Here is a 7,002-nt window from a genome sequence, read left to right on the forward strand (position 1 = left end):
TCTCTCTCTCTCTCTCTCTCTGTGTCTCTCTCTCTCTCACACACACACACACACACATAGAATTTGGGCTAAGTGACTTTCCCAGGGTCATATAGCTAATAAGTGTCTAAGGTCAAATTTGAACTCAGGTCCTCCTTACTCCAGGGCTGATGCTCTGCACCACCTAATTGCCCCCAGTTGCCCATTCTCCAACCTTTATCCCTAAATAACCATGAATATGGTGAGAAATAATCATAGAATACCCATTCTTCACTATTTCATGCATAACTCTGATCATGTCACTCCATTGCTCAGATAACTTCAGTAATTCCCCATTGCTTATCAAATAAAGTCCAAACTACATAATCTGACATTTAAGGCTCTCTACATTGTGATTCATTCCATTTTCCCATACTTATCTGACACTACTTTGACTTTAAGTGCTCCAAACAAATTGGACTATTTGCTGTCCCAAAAGAAAGGCAAAAAACTGAGAAAATCAATGTGCAACAAATTTCTCTTATAAAATTCTCATTTCTCAAATATATAGGGAGCTAAGCCAAATTTGTAAGAATAAAATCCATTTCCCCAATTGAAAAATGTTCAAGGGCTATAGATAAGCAGTTTTCAGAAGAAGAAATCAAAGCTATAAGTAATGAAAAAATGCTCTAAATCACAAATAGTTAGAGAAATATAAATTAAAACAACTTTGAGGGATCACCTCATGCCCATCAGATTGGCTAAGATAACAGAAAAGGAAAATGACAAATACTTGGAGGGGATGTATAAAGATAGATATTTCTCTATTGGTGAAGCTGTGAACTAGTCTAACCACTCTGGAAATCAATTTGGAACTATGCCCCAAAAGCTACGAACCTGTGCATACAATTTGACCCAGAGATACTACCACTAGGTCTATACCCCAAAGAGATTAAAGAAAAAGGAAGAGGACCCATATGTACAAAAAGTGTTTGCCAAAACTCTTTTTATCATGGCAAAGAATTAAAAATTGAGGGGAAACCCTTTAATTGGGGAATGTCTGAAGAAATTATGGTATGTGGATATGATGGAATGCTATTGTGCTGTATAAGATAATGAAGTGGATGGTTTTAGAAAAACCTGGAAAGATATATGAACTGATACAAAATGAAATGAACATAACCAGGGGAATAATTTATATGGTAACAGAAATTCTGTAAAGATAATCAACTGTGAAAAACTTAGTAATGATCAACACAAAGGCCCATGATAATCCCAAAGGACTCAAGATGAAAAATGCTAAAATGCAGATTGAAGTATATATTTTTCCTTTTTATTCTTTTTTATTTTTTTTCAGAGCATGACTAATGCATATTTGTAATAGATATTGCTTTCTCAATGGACAGAGGGAAGAAGAAAATTTGGAACTAAAAATAAAATTGAATTTTTAAAAGGAGGTATTTTCTCATCTCTCTTATTTGGGACCAAACTTGTCTAGAATATATTATTAAAGAGATATTTTAAAATTATTTAGGAAGGGAACAGATGATCACTAAGAGACAGTATGGGCTTATCAAGGACAGATCATGCCAAACCAACATCTCTTGTTCAACTCAATCATTTGACTGGTAAATCTAATGCTTTGTACACACTCATGCCCTTTTCTCATCATTCATTTCCTTTATAGTAACCATATGTTGCTCCTTTACCCTTTGGGTTCCTTGCATTTGGATTCTTTGAAGACTGTAGTGGGGTCATAAACATAGTATAACTGGAAGGAAGCAAGAAACATTTCTCTCACTATCCCTGTGGATAAGATAAACACTAAGTGATAGTGCAGATAGGCAGATTCTGGAACTGGTTGACTTAACAAATTCAAAGAGTAATGATCAGTGTTAACATGGAAGGCATTCTCTACTGGAATGCCCCAGAGAATTGTCCTTAAGTATGTAGGTATGGGGCAGCTAGTGGATAGAACACTAGCTCTGTAATCAGGAGGATCTGAGTTCAAATTTGATCTCAGACACTTACTAGCTGTGTAGTTATGTAGGTATACCCTATTCAATATTTGGCATATCCTGTTCAATATTTCAGCTGGCTTATCAAATTTTCATATACACAAATTTGGAGGAATATCTAACACATTAGATGACAAAATCAGTATCCCAAAAGATCTTGACATGCTGAACATTGGGCTGAATCTAATGGGAGAAAATGTGATAAGAGCAAATGTAAAGTCCTTTACTATGTCTCTATTTTAAAAAAATTACCTTCACAAATAAAGTATGGGAGAAACATGACTGGATGTATGTGTGAAAAAGTGCTGGTAATTTTAAGCAGGCTATAGGCTCTATATGTCTTCAGGATGACATGGCAGCAAGAAAATAAAGGCGGTCTTCCTTTAGAGGTATTCATGCTGATGTAGATGTGGCTATACCTTCCCAAGGTTCAGGTCACAACCCATCTATGGAAAGAGGAATATCAACCAGTCCTCTGGCATGTGGGTTAGGATCATCCCTCTCTTTAAAAAGTATTGAAACTGGGCAAGTCACTTAACCTCAATTACCTTGCCTTCCCCCCTCCAAAAAAAAAAGAGAATGTTAAAAAAGTATTGAAACAATCCTTGAGACTTAATTGGTTTAGGAGACTAAAGGCTCAAGCCATTGACCAGTTCCCTGGTCATCTGGTGTCAGAAAAACAGGGCACAAGGAGTTCCCTTAGACTTTTTGCCAGCAGACCATCATGGGCAACACAGAGGGAGGGAAGCCTCAAGCAATTTAATCAAGACCATGAACTGTCTTTTCCCTTCTTTGAATATCTTTCCCTGCTATGGTGAAGTGAGTCTCCCTTTTGTTTACTTGTGAATGTTTCACAAATATCTCATTTTCTCCTAATCTCAAACCTGAAGGACCAGAATGATCTGGTAAGACCTGGACTACTATATTATCCATGACTTCTCATTCTGTGTGATTCTTACCCATATCCCTCCAAAAATCCTCTAGAAAAGATCTGCCTTCAATGATGGAGAGCTTCCTCTAGGTTATTTCACAGTGTGTACCACGGCAACCCTCCAGCTGTTCATGTTATTCTTTGCTCTCATTACAGGACCGATCCACATCTTTTTCTTACTCTACATTTCCTTTATGCCCACTGCACGCATATCTTTTGTCCTATGGGTCAACTGCAATTTTGGTTATCTGAAGACTATAATGATGTTATATGGTGACTTTTCATAGAACACCACCGTAAAACTTTAGACTACATGAAAGCAGACATGATATCTAGAACAAAAGAAGTGATTGCTTCATCTCCTTTCCCCTACTGATGTCTGGAATGTTGAATATATTCAGCTCTGTATGCTTCACTTAAAAAAAAAAAACACTGAAAATCTGGAGCACAACCAGAATAGAAATCATGCCACATAAGTGTACTGAATGCTTTGGAGATACTCTTCCAAACTCCTATTTACATGAGCTGATTAGCTCCCAGATCAGGGCTACTACATATATTCAGGGTTACAGAGTTAGCCCTGAGGGACTGGGAGTAGTTTATCTAATGCTTAAAAGCCCCCACAAAAGTGCTTCCCTACACAATTATCAATCAGTCAGCCACACTTGATTATCTTTTGGAAAGAGTTATTTACTGAAGTGTTATGGCAAGAATGGTTTGCACAAGACATCTCCCCAAAAGTTTGTGATACACTCTCCCAACAGCATCTATAGAGTCCAGGGGAAAGTGAGCTCAACCTTAGGAAACAATGTGACAGCTCCTGTTTGCAGGAAGTCCTTTCCTACCTTCTCTGGGGTTCTTATGAATTTCTCCTAAGGTATAATATAACTTTCTGCTGGGCTTGTAGAGCCCCAAATCTTCCTTCCCTCATTATATCTAGTTTATCTTTGGCTCCCAGTGCAGGCATGTGCATCAGCTATGGCTGTCCTGGGAATGCTGTTAGGATGCATTAGATGGTCAAGATCCTCCTGTTCTCTGAAGTTCATTAGGCCCTCCTCCAGTTAAGCTGAGGCAGCATGGGTGTTCTCCTCCCACCCACACCCCCACAAGGGATTCTTTGTCAGGAATGTGACTGGGGGCTTCTCTTCACTGTCAGATGTTCAGAACTCTTAGAAATTTTGAACTGGCCTGATAGACGACCCACAGGGTGTGACTATCCTAACAGAATTCCTATAGCACCTAGTTAAAATTCCTTTTGATTGATTGATTGATGCCCAGACTGTGTTCCCACTTAGTTAAAAATCTGATGGATTCAGTGAAATGTATTCTTGCTTGACAATGGCCTCAGAATTAAATAGGGTAGAGTCATTAGGGTTACTCTCTCTTTACAAAAACATTAGTTGAAAAAATTGAGGATGCTTGGGAGAGAACATTTAATGACCGAAGCTGTCATAATATTTGAAAGACAGTCAAATGGAAGAGGGATTGAATTTAGTCTTCTTGATCCCAGTAAGCAAAACTAGCAACAAAGGGGGAAAGATAGAGAGACACATATTTCAATTTCATATAAGGAAAAAATTATTTTCATAATTGCCCAACTTTGGGAGGTTGTGAGTCTTCTATCAGTGGAGGTCTTAAGGTAGAGGCTGAATGATGACCAATTGTGGACATGCTGTAGGGAAGATTCTCATTCAGGTTAGATTGTACTAAATCACCTATGAGGCTTCTTCAGCTCTGAAATTCTAAGTGCCCCTCTCACTGTAAACTCTTTGTGGGCAGGGATTATGTCAGATTTGATTTCATGTGTCCCACTGGGCCTAGCCCAGTGATTTATCACACATTAGGCAGGTAACAAATGTTAGTAGGATAAAATGAACACATGAATTGGTGTAAAAACAATTTTAATTATCTCTCAGTCAAAGAGGATAAGTCCCAAAGGTGCTAATAAGGAAGCTTATGTGCCCAAAAGAAACAATGTAGATAGGATTTAGGCTACTGTAGTCCTAGATACAGCCAGGATTACCTGTGAGATTTCCAGTGTGATACACAGCTAAGTGACCACAAAGGGCTCTGATACTTGAAAGTTCAATAAAGGAATAAAAAAGATAATTGTATCAGTGTCTGGGATTTCTTCTGAAGAGTTCAAGCCTCACAGGAGGACAATATACAATAATGGAAATGAAAACATCAGTAAATGGCGATTGAACTTAAATTAATTGCAATGAACAACCTTGGTTCTAAAGAATAGAAGTGACTGATATGCCTCCTGGGTACAGAGGTGAGATATAATGGGTATAAAACTAGCATAAATTGCAACACTGGATTGCTTTTTTTGATTGGCTGTTTAACTGCTTTAATTTATGCCAAGGGAAGTTTTTTTTTTTTTTTTTGAGGAGGATGCATCAGAAAATGTGATTTTTAAAAAGGAATTAGGGGGAGAAAGTTCAAGGTTAAAAGATGAGAACATGGAGCAGTCTGACTGTGAGTCCTCTAAAGTGCCCAGTAATTTATCAGACTGTTTCTATTTTTTTTTTTTTTAAAGCAATTGGGGTTAAGTAACTTGCTCAAGGTTCCACGGCCAGGTGTTTCTGGGTGGGTGCTAAGTGTCTGAGCCCGGATCTGATCCCCAGGTCATCCTGACACTGGGGCTGGTGCCTTACTCATTGTGCTACCTGGCCACCCCTGCTTCTATATTTTTATGCCTTAATTTCTCCATCTGTAAATTGGAGGCAGCCAAACTTTTATGGAACATTGCAAATTTTGGAGCCCAAGAGTTTATGGATCAGTTCCAAGGTTTTTGAAGATCTTTGAGAGAAGGAAATGCTTTTCACATTTGTTTTCCTATCCAGACCAGACCTGAGATCAAATCCAGCCTTTGACTTTCCTACACTAAAAGTATGAAGGAAACCAAGGTTTGGGTCTCTCATGGGGAAATTCCTACGTTTGCCTTTTTTTTTTTTTGGAGGGGGAAAGGCAGGGCAATTGGGGTTAAGTGACTTGCCCAAGTTCACTTGGCTAGTAAGGGTTAAGTGTCTGAGGCTGGATTTGAACTCAGGTCCTACTTACTCCAGGGCCGGTGCTCTATTCACTGTACCACGTACATTTGCCTTTTTAGAAACAGTTAGTAGTGGAATAGACTGAGAACTGGACTTGGAGTCAGGAAGCTGTGTGAATTCTAATCCTGTCTCAGACACTTATTAGCTATGTGGCCTTAGGCAAATCACTTAACCTCTCACTTTCTGGGGCTCTAATCCCTCTTTAACATGAAGAGATGGGACTCAATGATCCCTAAGGCCCCTTTCAGTTCTATATCTATGATCCTATGATCTTATGATCTGTGACCCTGGAAAAATTATTTAATCTATTAGTGCCCCCAGTGAACTCTCTAAGGGCAGCTAGGTGGCTGAAGAGAGTGGATAGAGAGCTGTGGTTGGAATCAGCAAGACTCATCTTCCTGAGTTCAAATATGATCTCAGGTACTTACTGGCTGGGTTACCCTGGGCAAGTCACGTAACTCTGTTTGCCTCAGTTTCCTCATCTATAAAATGAACTGGGGAAGAAAATGGCAAACTACTTTAGTATATTTGGCAAGAAAACCCCAAATGGGCTAATGAAGAGCTGGACACAACTTCAAATGACTCAACAACAGAACGCTCTAAATCTTTAAGTGGCAGATTTAATGATGTGCAATGGCAGAGAAGCCAAGAGCTTCCTACACTCATGAAATCATAACAGTTAAGAAAAAATCCTGTCAAGAATTTAATGTGTGTTTAATAAATGTTAAAATGAAATTAAATGAATTAAACCATATTTCAATTCTGGGGAAGGACTGAGGGAAAATATTCTGGCAGGTGTTCCATCCCTGCCTGAATGGATGACTCTTCAGAGGGGTCTGGCCTCTCTTCTCTCTTGCAATCAGGGTTTGGCACATAGCTGCCAGACACATGTGTGCAGGTAGCCAGAAGGAACCAATTTTTTCTTTTCTTGTCTTTTTGGAGGGGGGAAGGCAGGGCAATTGGGGTTGTGACTTGCCCTAGGTAACACAGACAGTATCTGAGGTCGAATTTGAACTCAGGTCCTCCTGACTCCAGGGAG

This window comes from Petaurus breviceps, unplaced genomic scaffold, assembly GCF_028583685.1.
Source record: "Petaurus breviceps papuanus isolate PSGF00001 unplaced genomic scaffold, PetGlider_PUasm1.0 164, whole genome shotgun sequence".
Taxonomy (NCBI): domain Eukaryota; kingdom Metazoa; phylum Chordata; class Mammalia; order Diprotodontia; family Petauridae; genus Petaurus; species Petaurus breviceps.